Source organism: Manis pentadactyla, chromosome 1, assembly GCF_030020395.1.
Source record: "Manis pentadactyla isolate mManPen7 chromosome 1, mManPen7.hap1, whole genome shotgun sequence".
NCBI classification, from domain to species: Eukaryota; Metazoa; Chordata; class Mammalia; order Pholidota; family Manidae; genus Manis; species Manis pentadactyla.
The window spans coordinates 93063582-93076392 of NC_080019.1; the positions used below are offsets into that span (position 1 = coordinate 93063582).

Here is a 12811-nt window from a genome sequence, read left to right on the forward strand (position 1 = left end):
CACTGGAGACATAAGAGTGAATATGTAATTATTTTTACTCTCAAGGAACACAAAAATCTATTGGAAACCAGGCACAAAAACAAAATTATAAAACCTTGAAACAAGTGGTATAATAGAAATATGTATGTGATGCTATGGTAGTTCAGAGGGACAAAAACTGCTGGGATATGGTCAAAGGGGGCCAAGAGAAATGTGAAGAAAACCTATTTAGGCAGAGTTTTACAGTCTTGCATTTTTCTTTTCCAGGTTATAGAAAATCTGGAAGAAGTGTAGAGGAAAGGAACCAAGATAATTAAATGGTGTTAAAAAATAAACTGAGGCATATTAAAACTTTTACATTCATTTGAGCAAAAATCAATTCCAATCAGATAGTTCCAAACTAGAAGTGGTTAGGAGCCCTCTACTGACTGGCACTCAGGGAGAGACTTTTATTGAAAAAAGGTGGAAGCAACGTAAGGAAATCATTGATTGGCTATAGCTGAACGCCTAGATGGCTATTTGTGATTGGTTGTCCTTAGGTTTCAACTTCATAACCTTGAGGCACTTTCAGGCTTAGATTCTAGTTTCCCTGCTTAAGCCCAAGGCATTAGAGCCACCTCTGCCTAATGGCCTTCTTGTTTAATTAATTTAACAACTGATAATCCCAAATTTTTAAATATTTGCCTTATGATTTTTACACCACACCAGGCACCAAGTAGACAAGAAGAAGAAGGCTACTTGGTTGCTGTCCTCAAAAAGTTCACACATATATAGGCAAAATACAAAAACCTTACAACTTTAAAGTACCTTAGCAAACCTATATGGCAGATGTCAAGGGGACAAATCAACTGTTCTAGAATAAGTGCTACAGGAAGCCAAGAGCAGAGCAGTGTGGTTTTGAAAGATCATGAAGTCTAGTAATATTTAGCTCATAATAAAATAAGTACAGTAAAATTAGAAACTTTTCCCTAAATGAAAATGTACATATATTTTTTGCTGTAGAATAATGTGGCTGCTTAATCAAATTTTGCCTCAAAGGATTTATTGTTTGAATTCACTTTTGACTTAAAGCTTTTCAAGATTCTGGCTTAATATTAACAATTCATTAAAAATATATCTAAGTCAGCTGTTAAGATGGCTTTAAAACATTCCTCTGGAGAACTTTACAGAACTTAAAAATTAAATGTTTTAAAGGTAGCTTTAAAACATTTAACACCTAGCACCCTGAAGTTATTTCACTGACTACCTACCCATTCCCACCAATGAAGTCATTCCCTCTTTTTCACACAGTGCATATTATTTGTAGCTCTGTTATGGCATTCTTTATTAGGCTGTGATTCGTATCAGGGTAGGGAACCATATCTTAGTCATATTTTTATTTGCAGTAATGCTCTTACATAATCAGCATTTATTAAGTCTAACCAACTCAGTAGTCATATTCAGTAACTTTTAAAAAAATTAGTACTTTGATATTCTTTTCTTTCTCATTCAATCTGATACCTCTCTCTTCTGGGCTCTCAACAATAAGCTACCCTTTTCCTTCAATTAACCACCCACTTATACCATCAACTTTTTCCCATAACTTCCTTTTAATTTTATATTTACCCTTGGGTCATTTTTCAGTGTAACAAGATTACTTTTAAATGAACTGCACTCTTTGTGAAACTAACTTAAAATTAATTTGGATATGCTTTTTCTAATGCACTGCTTTACAGAAAAAATACAAGGGGAAAAAAATGTCAAAAAAGAAAATATAAAGATGACATGTAGTAAGTGGAGAGCTAATCCTGTGGCCATTACTTACTTTATCTAGGTCTGTTTCACTAAGTGTTAGAATATTGCCTAGCACAGAATATCCACATACTGGACAATTGTTACCTTTAATGATTGAATCACCAAAGCGATTAACTAAATAACTCTTGAACCAGAAATGAAAAGTCCAGAAATTTCATTTCAACCTGCTCCTACAAAAGTTTAGAAACTTTATGTATTTAGATCATTGATATTCTTATTCTAAAATGCCTAATACTGACTTTCTCAAAGTGCCAAAATTATTCTTGCTTCCTGTGACTTCATAGAAGACAACTAGAGTCAGCTCTTTGCATAAACTGGGCACTCAATAAATCTCTGGCCTTCATATTGTGTCTGATTGTTACAAATTGCTTGAATAGCACACCCAGAGTAAAGGACAAATATAAAATTACATACACCAAATAGTTTAAAACCTGTTAAGTATCCATTTAACTATTTTGGTTCTTCTCTCCAATGTTTCTACATAACCTTTTAAAAATGCAAGACCAAAACTAGAGATCAACTAATATATTTCTAATTATTCACTAGGGGTTGGTTAGGGAAGAGAGTATAATCAATATGATTCATTTATTGATTAAACAATGAATGATTTGGATTACAAAATGGATGTTTAAATCCTGAGGTAAATAATCTCTTGTTAAATAAAAGGTAAACTAAAAAGTGGGAAATGTTATAAAAGAGAATAAGAACAAAGGAAGTAGACTAAAATTATATTAAACACATTTCTTCAAGTTGGAGATGCCTTAAAAAATGTTCACAGAAACAGGACATGGATTAGAGTAAGGTGTTAGGAAAAAGGGCACACAAGTGCTTTCACAGACTGCTTAACAGCAGAAATGATTGACGGCTGCAAAAAGCAACTGCTAACTTCTGATAAAAAAAGAACACACAAATTCTTTTTAAAGTCAGATTTTAAAATGGACATATTAACTAGTAGAAGAACATGGGATTATTTTAAGGTATCTAATACAATGTGTAAAAAACCAACTTTCATTAAAATATAATTTAAGGAGTGTTAAATGGATTTACAAAAGGTTTTATGCCAGAATTCCTTTACATAGTAGCAACCCTAATACAATTTTAAATAATGCAGCTCTTTTTAAAATGTAACTTTTCTAATACATTATTTAGAAAAATCTCCTCTAAAATGTCGCACACAGCTGCATGAAATATTCAAAAAAGAGATAACAATGTTGAAGAGAGAATTATTGATGACACAAAATGCTTTGCAAAAACCTGCTTTTTGTATTTCAGGACCTGCACCTCACATCCCAGGGATCTTTTTTGAATGTTACCACTAACACAGAAGACGGAGGGGAGTGATAGAGGGAACAATGGAAGAGTGATGAACAAACTCAAAAGCTGTAACTTTTTCGGCCAGCACTGGGAAAGGAAAATCAGAAGGAAGAAGGTGGTGGCAAGTAGAAAAGAGAACCCTAAGCAACTGATTAAATCTTGAAGGAAAAATTTTTTTAAGTATCAGGTTACCATCATACAAAATGGAAAAGTCCTAGAGATCTACTGTATGATACTGTGTAACAACACTGTACAGCACACTTACAAATTTGTAAAGAGAATAGATCTCATGTGGGTTTTTTTAATCATAATAATGATTTATTTTAAAGTATTGGATAACAAAGAATATAGCACTAATATATAAAATGACCTCAGATTATTATGTGGCAGGAAACCCCTCGACCACTTCCCAATGATACTTTCTTCTTTTTCTGAACATTTCTTTTTCATTTCTGGATGCTCTGTCTTACCCTTCCACTTCTTTTCTTTAATCTATAATCCTTTTCCTCTCACAAGATTCCAGATAGTCCTCATCCTAGCTTAGGAGAAAACACTCAACTATTCTGCTAGTTGTGGCATGTTATTTTATTTTTTTATATAGTAAGCCCAAAAATAATATTAAATGTTATAGTTTTTCAAGAGGTGTAATATATTTTCCCTTAATCTTACATATTTATCTATTAAATTACATTTGCCTTACTTTAGAAATGTTTACTCTATCAGAAACTATTTTATCTGTAGCCAGTATAAACTAGAGACCAAGCAATTATTCTTTGTTAAGTGTGACTAAATAATCTTCATAATTCAGGAAAACAGATGCAGAAATTATCAAGATTAATTATATTTACTGTCCAGATTCACCAGATAAAAGTCAATCCTCATACACTGTTGAGTTTAAAAAAGGAAAATGCAAAGAAAATATATGGTATGCCACCTTCTGTGTAATCAAAAAGGTGAAATGAGAAAACATATATGTATTTGTTTGTTATTACCAAAAGAAACACAGAAAGGATACACCTGAACCAAAGAGATTGGTTACCTATAGGGAGTAAATAGAAACAGAGTATATGGGATTGGGTGGGTAATGGCTCTGAGTATGTTTTTTTAATATAGTTTTGACTTTGGAGAACCACCCATGTTAACGTTTTACATATTTCAGAATTAATCATATTAACAGGGATCAGGGAGGTGAGAGACCTTAAATGGTAAATAAATATAAATACACTTATCTATTTTAAATGAATAACATGACAACACTTAAGCAGGGAGTAAATGCAAGTAACTTTTGAACACAAGATTCTGACTCTATATCCTCAGTGTGAAGACAAAAACAGTAAGCAAATATTGAATCCTAATTTTTTACAGTAGTATAGATTAGAAATGCTGAAACAACCGACTATGTATTGTAGAATTGACCAAATGAGTAAATATATTGAGAATAATCGGAGCCAGGCTTCCTCACTATTCCCAAGTACAGAAAAAAGGAAGACTAGCATTGACCCTGTGGTGCTGAATTAGAATTGGTGGTATCAGAATGAACTCACAGTTTTTAGTATAGAAAAACAGGAAGGAAAGGAAGGCAGAAAAGACATAAGAAAGGAAAGAAGGGAGTGAAGGAAGGAGGAAAGGACAGGAAGAGGAAAGGAAAGGAAGGGAGAGAGGAAGAGAGAAAAAATAGCTGTAGATACGTATTTTTTGTGCGTTTTTTTGTTTCTAAATGTATTTTTTATTATCTTATTGTTATTTTTTAATTTTCTAACCTGGTGATCAGAGAATAAGTTCACAATAATATCACTCCATGGTGTGGCTGTCCATCTGTTGTTGGACACTCACTCCCGTTCTGTGCACATAACTAAAGTTCTTATGTCCATAAACTTGTCTGTGGACATGTGGGTTGCCTCTAGGTTTTTGTTAATATAAACAATGACACTGTGAACATTCTTTTAGGTATATTCAGGCATCCACATGCAAAAGTTTATCTTGGGCATACTTAAGAGTAGAATTCTGGGCTATAGAAGTGTTAAGTCTTCAACTTCATAAGATAATGCCGAATTGGCTAACTGACTTGCTTACCAGCAATATGTAAAGCAGTCCTGTTGCTGTATATCCTCAACACTTGATATTGTCAAGACTTCTTAATTTCTCCCATTGAATGGATGTTAACTGGTATCTCACTGTGGTCTTGATTTCATTGTTACTCAACAAAACATTAATTGAGTGCTCACTCTGTGCTGGGTACTGTTAGGACTGGACTTGCATTTCCTTGATAATTTAAAAGGTGAATTTTTCATCATGTTTCATGGCCATTTGTACTTACTCTTCTTTGAAATACCTATTGTGGTGTCCACCAGGGAGCCTTCTAAGTCCACTAAACATCCAGCCCCACCTACAAAATGACAAGAGGCCACCCTTGGCACCCATCTGCTCAGAAGGGCAGGAATACAGTTGGCCACCAACAGAGTTATGCCTTTTTCTTTTTTCTTAATTTTTTTTTATTAAGGTTTCACATGAAAAACATTGTGCTTACTACATTCACCCATATTATCAAGTCCACCCCATACCCCACTGCAGTAACTGTCCATCAGCATAGTAAGATGCCACAGAGTCACTACTTGTCTTCTCTGTGCTACACTGTCTCCCTGTGACCACCCCCACACCATGTGTACCAATCATAATACCCCTCAATCCCCTTCTCCCTCCCTCCCCACCCTTCCCCTTTGGTAACCACTAGTCCCTTCTCAGAGTCTGTGAGTCTGCTGTTGTTTTGTTCCTTCAGTTTTACTTCGATGTTATACTCCACAAATGAGGGAAATCATTTGGTACTTGTCTTTCTCCACCTGGCTGTATGTTTTTTTGTTTTTTGTTTTTTCTATTATGGTATCATTAATATTCAATCACCTAAGCAACACTGTGGTTACTAGATTCCCCCCATTATCAAGTCCCCACCACATACCCCATTATAGTCACAGCATAGTAAGATGCTATTGAGCCATTACTTGTCTTCTCTGTGCCATACTGCTTTCCCTGTGTGCCCCACACACATTATGTGTACTAGTCATTTTGCCCCCTTAATCCCCTTATGGCTGTATGTTTTTTAATATACATTTATGTTCATATTCCTTAGTTTTGTCCTCTGAAAGAGCCTTGAAGCAAACACTCCATTGAATTGAGCACACCTAGCACTCTCATCTTGGTTTTTAAATACCATTAATCACCAAAATAAAGAACAGATCTTTTGGAGAAATGGCTGATTTGGGGGCTGGGACTGGGAATGTACAAGATAAGCCTGGAACAACTTGTTTCAGTAAAGTGCTCAAAAACTGATAAGGAAACATAACCTCCCCCTAAAAAAATTCAGTGGAGCTGGTTTGATGGGACTTCCACTGGCCAATTCTGGAACAATTTTTAGCATCAAATAAAAAAAAATTATTATAGCAGGATACTCAAAAATTAAAATAACATATGAGTCTGATCTGACATAACTCAACAAATAAATAAAGGGGCAGGAGACAGGAAGCTCTTCCTTGCAGCACAATACCAACTAATCAGTATGGAAGGAATTACAAAGTTTAAAAAAATTATCCTTTGGCAACCATCTTACTAATAAATGATTCAGTCAAGAATCATCATAATAGATGTTAAGATAGTGGGAGGAAGTTTGAGGAGGAAGAGAATATTTTTACATAGTTTGAAAGTATCCTTTCACATATTATTTACTTAAAGGGAAAAACAGTAACTTTACAGTGGATTAATTTAATGAACACAACCTTCTGACGTACTCAAAGTTAACTTCACCAGTAATGAATCAAACCAGCACCATGAAACTCCCTATATGATGCCCTAAGTATTGCTGCTAAAAAATGTATTAACTGAATCTAGTCATGAGGGAACAGACAAAAACAAACTGATAGACATTCTATAAAAACAGCAGGCCTAGCAAGTATACCATGCGGGGCGGGGAGCATGGGGAGGGCTGTACAACACAGAGAAGACAAGTAGTGATTCTACAGCATCTTACTATGCTGATGGACAGTGACTGTAATGGGGTATGTAGGGGGGACTTGGTGACAGGGGGAGTCTAGTAAACATAATGTCCCTCATGTAATTGTAGATTAATGATACCAAAATAAAAAAAATAGCAGGCCTATACTTTTCAAAATTGTGAAGATCCTAAAAAGAAAGATTGAGGAATTGCTCCAGATTAAAGGAGGCTTAAGAGAGATGACAAAAGCAATGTTATTCTATACCAGAAAAAACAAATTCTTAAAAAACATTAGGACAATCTGTAGATGAATGGATAAAGAAGATGTGGTACATATATACAATGGAATACTATTCAGTCATAAGAAATAAACAAATCCTACCATTTGCAACAACATGGATGGAGCTGGAGGATATTATGCTCAGTGAAATAAGCCAGGTGGAGAAAGACAAATGCCAAATGACTTCCCTCATTTGTGGAGTATAACAATGAAGTAAAACTGAAGGAACAAAATGGCAGCAGACTCACAGACTCCAAGAATGGACTAGTGGTTACCAAAGGGGAGGGGTATGGGAGGGCAGGTGAGAAGGGAGGGAGGGAGAAGGGGACTGAGAGGTATTACGTTTAGTACACATGGTGTGGGGGATCACGGGGAGAACAGTGTATCACAGAGAAGGAACACAGTGGATCTCTGGCAACTTGCTGCACTGATGGACAGTGACTGCACTGGGGTATGGGTGGGGACTTGATAATATGGGTAAATGTAGTAACCACATTGTTTTTTCATGTGAAACCTTCATAAGAGTGTATATCAATCATACCTTAATAAAAAATTAAAAATAAAACATTAGGATAATTGTTAAAATTTGATTATGAACTGTACATTAGTTAATAGTATTGCATTTATGTTAAATCTCCTGATTTAGATCAATGTATTGTTATGCAACAAAATCTTTATTCAAAAATGCATTGAAGTATTTCTGCATAAAGGGGCATGTCTATAAATTACACTCAAATGCTCCAGAAAAGAGTGTGTGGTGAGGGGGGAAGAGAAAAAGAGAGAGAGAGAGAGAGGAGAGAGAACCAATGATAAAGCATTAGGACAAAATATTAACAATTAGTGAATTTTAATAAAGGATATGCAGGAATCAGTTATACAATTCTTGCAAACTTCTAGTAAATGTGAAATTATTTCAAAATTTTAAGTTTCTTTTTTAAGTCAATCCCTCATTTCTATCATCTGAGGTTAACTAAATTCTAGCTGTGATTCAGAGTCAATCTTTTAAGCACAAGGCACCATACAAAGTACTTTCACAAAATTATCTCATTTAATTGAGATTCAAAAAATAAGTTAAAAAAAAAACTACCAAAAGTTCTGTCTGTAAAAGAAATAGAATCTTGACGTGTGTTTACCATAACATCCCTTCCCTGTTCTGATTACAAAAGCTCTCTTTTTTCTCCTTTCCTTTCCACAGTGGCGTGAGGCCAGCCATGCTAGCTCAATGTCCCATTCTCTTGATGAAAGTGATTCACTCACTGATGAGCACATGACCCAAGCTCATCCAGGACCCTCTCTGCAACTTGCCTGCAAGAGATATTGAGGAAGAAGCACTCTCTCTACTGAGATTTCTTTTCTAGTAGGATGAGCCTTGTTTGGGCTGCTGGCTACCATCATACTCATCTTGTGGAGAGAGCCTAAGAGATGGTAAGAATGGGGGCCAGATGCAGCTGTACTTGAAGCTCTACCCCTGGAGTAGGTGAACCAAAAAACTCCATCTGTGCATAAATTAGCCAAGTAAGGTTCTGTTACTTTTGATGAATGTACCCTAACTGACAAAGGAGATAAAGTGTAATACAGACAAAAACAGTTCAAGTTATTTCTATGAAAGTAAAGACATTCCCTTAAAAAGTAGAAAAATCACTTATTCCTAGATTCAAGATGGCAGTGTGAGAGGTGAGACAGAGAACTCCTCCCAAAACCACATACAGTACGAAAATATAGTTAATACAACTAACCCTAAAACAGCAACAGGAAAGAAGGCTGCACCGGACTGCATACAGACCTCATGAACAGAGCAGACCTCATGAAACAGGGTAATGTACCAAAGCCTTGAACTAATGGACCCCAAGCCCTTCCCCCACACCAGCTCACAGGTGGGAGGAAGAGAAACATGAGCAGGTAGGAGGTGGAAGCCTAGAACCTGCTGAACACCCAGCCCTAGAGGTCTGCTCTGGAACACAAACTTACAGTGTGTGGTGCTCTGGAGGTTGGTGGGTTTGGGGAGCTGGAACAGGTGGAGTGCTTGAGAGACTGAGATTCCAGCCTTTTGTGGAGGATGGGGATCCACATCTGGCTGCTCTGGGACAAAGGAAAGGCAGGCAGTGTGAGAGGCTTCCTAGCAGCAAGAGGGCTGCTGAAGGGGCAGGGTTTGCACAGATCTTGCTGCATGGGAGAATGGATAGGTGGACAAGGTTGTCTGGGTGAGCTCTGCCCAGCAAGTCAGGAACTTGAGGAGCTTCAGGCGCTCCATCCCCCTGGCTGGCTACTCAGCTCCAAGGCCCCCCACTGTGACACACAGTCTGCTGAGCCTTCCTCCTGGCCTGCCGGCACCGGCTCACAATCCGGCAGTCACTGTGCTGGCGTGAGGCCAGCCAGAGGGAGGCCCTGAATACAACAGCTGGAGACACAAAGTACAGAGGCTTACACCTGTGTGCTCGACCCACTGGCTCTGATACTAGAGACAGGCACTCCAGACAGGAATCAGAAACAGCTCTTTCCTCCCCCCAGGCACTAGCACCATTCCCCTATGACCCCCAACCTCACTCTAGGGGCTGAGCAGCAACAGAGACTAGAGCTTCTGGGTACTACAGGGTGCCACATAGAAATGTGAAATGTCAAAGGAACCTGGTTCAGACCAAAATTTCACAAACCCCAAAAAAAGGCGAAATGAAACTGAACTCACCAATCTTCCTGAAAAAGAGTTCAAAATAAAAACCATAAACATGCTCACGGAGGCACAGAAAAATATTCAAGAACTCAGGAATGAATTTAAGACAGAGATTCAATCATTACGAAATTCCATATCTGAAATGAAACATACAATGGAGGGATTTAAAAGCAGATTAGATGTAGTAGAAGAGACAGTAAATGGAACAGAAATTAGAGAAGAGGAATACAAAGAAACTGAGGCACAGAGAGAAAAAAGAATCTCTAAGAATGAAAGAATACTGAGGGAACTGTGTGACCAATCCAAATGGAACAATATTCACTTTATAGGGGTACCAGAAGAAGAGAGGGAAAAAGGGATACAAAGTGTCATTGAGGAGGTAATTGTGGAAAATTTCCCCAATCTGGGGAAGGAGATAGTCTCTCAAGCCATGGAGGTGCACAGATCTCCGAACACAAGGAACCCAATGAAGACAACATCAAGACATATAATAATTAAAATGGCAAAGATCAAGGATAAAGACAGACTTTCAAAAGCAGCACGAGAGAGAAAAAAGATCACATACAAAGGAAAACCCATCAGGCTGCTATCAGATTTCTCAACAGAAACTTTACAGGCCGGAAGGGAGTGGCATGATATATTTAATTCAATGAAGCAGAAGGGTCTCAAACCAAGAATACTCTACTTGGCAAGGTTATCATTTAAATTTGAAGGAGGGATTAAACAATTTTCACATAAACAAAACCCACAAACTACCTCTACAGTACATTTTGGAAGGACTGCTATAGATGGAACTATTCCTAAGACTAAATAGAAGTCACCCAAGGGAACAGACAAAGAGTACAGAATACGATACCTAACATATAAAGAATGGAGGAGGAAGAAAAAGGAGGAAAAAAAAAAAAGAATCTTTAGGTTGTGTTTGTAACAGCATACAAAGTAGGTTAAATTAGACTGTTGGATGGTAAGGGAATTACCCTTGAACCTTTGGTAGCCATGAATCTAAAGCCTGCAATGACAGTAAGTACATACCTATTGATAAGCACCCTAAATGTAAATGATCTGAATGCACCAATCAGAAGACACAGACTCACTGAATGGATAATAAAACAAGACCCATCTATATGCTGCCTACAAGAAACTCATTTCAAACACAAAGACATACACAGACTGAAAGTAAAGGGATGGAAAAAGATATTTCATACAACTAATAGGGAGCAAAAAGCAGGAGTTGCAGTACTTGTATCAGACAAAACAGACTTCAAAACAAAGAAAGTAACAAGAGACAAAGAAGGACATTACATAATGATAAAGGGGGCAGTCCAACAACACGGTATAACTATTATAAATATCTATGCACCCAACACAGGATCACCTACATATGTGAAACAAATACTAACAGAATTAAAGGGGGAAATAGAATGCAATGCATTCATTTTAGGAGACTTCAACACACCACTCACTCCACAGGACAGATCAACCAGACAGAAAATATAGCAGAGACAGAGGCACTGAACAACGTTTTAGAACAGATGGACATAACAGACATCTACAGAACACTCCATTCAAAATCAGCAGGATATACATTCTTCTCAACTGCACATGGAACATTTTCCAGAATAGACCACATACTAGGCCACAAAAAGAACCTCAGTAAATTCAATAAGATTGAAATTGTACCAACCAGTTTCTCAGATCACAAAGATATGAAACTAGAAATAAATTACTCAAAAAAAATTAAAAAGCCCACAAACACATGGAGGCTTAATAACATGCTCCTACATAATCAATGGATCAATGACCAAATTAAAACAGAGATCAAGCAATATAGGAGACAAATGACAACAATTCAACACCACAAAATCTGTGGGACACAGCAAAGGCTGTGCTAAGAGGGAAGTATATTGCAGTACAGGTCTACCTCAGGAAAGAAGAACAATCCAAAATGAATAGTCTAAACTAACAACTAATGAAACTAGAAAAGAAGAACAAATGAGGCCCGAAGTCAATAGAAGGAGGGACATAACAAAGATTAAAGCAGAAATAAATGAAATTGAGAAGAATAAAACAATAGAAAGAATCCATGAAAGCAGGAGCTGGTTCTTCAAGAAAATAAACAAAACAGAAAAACTCCTAGAGAGATTTATCAAGAAAAAAAAAAGAGAGTCTACATGCATAAACAGAATCAGAAATGAGAAAGGAAAAATCACTATAGACACCCCAGAAATACAAAGAAATATGAGAGAATACTATAAAAAATTATATAGTAACAAACTGGATAACCTAGAAGAAATGGACAACTTTCTAGAAAAATACAACCATCTAAGGCACAACACACAGGTAGAAACAGAAAGTCTGAATAGACCAATTACCAGCAAGGAAACTGAACTGATAATCAAAAAGCTACCAAAAACAAAACTCCTGTACCAGATGGTTTCACTGATAAATTTTATCAAACATTTAGTGAAGACCTAATACCCATCCTCCTTATTTTCCAAAAAGTAGAAGAGGAGGGAATACTCTCAAACTCATTCTAAGAGGCCAACACTACTCTAATACCAAAACCAGGCAAAGACACCAGAAATAAAGAAAATTACAGACCAATATATCTGATGAAAATAGATGCAAAAATACTCAACAAAATACTATCAAACCAAATTCAAAAATACATCAATAAGATCATCCATCATGATCAAGTGGGTTTCATCCCAGGGATGCAAGGATGGTACAACATTTGAAAATCAATCAACATCACCCACCACAACAACAGAAAGAAGGACAAAAACCACATGAT

At 36.7% G+C, this 12811-nt stretch overlaps 1 protein-coding gene across 3 annotated transcripts in view; it reads right to left on the reverse strand.

Moving 5' to 3' along the window:
* The window catches only part of IFT80 (intraflagellar transport 80), a 143077-nt gene that overhangs the window by 113982 nt on the left and 16284 nt on the right, over positions 1 to 12811 (reverse strand). The window lies entirely within an intron of this gene.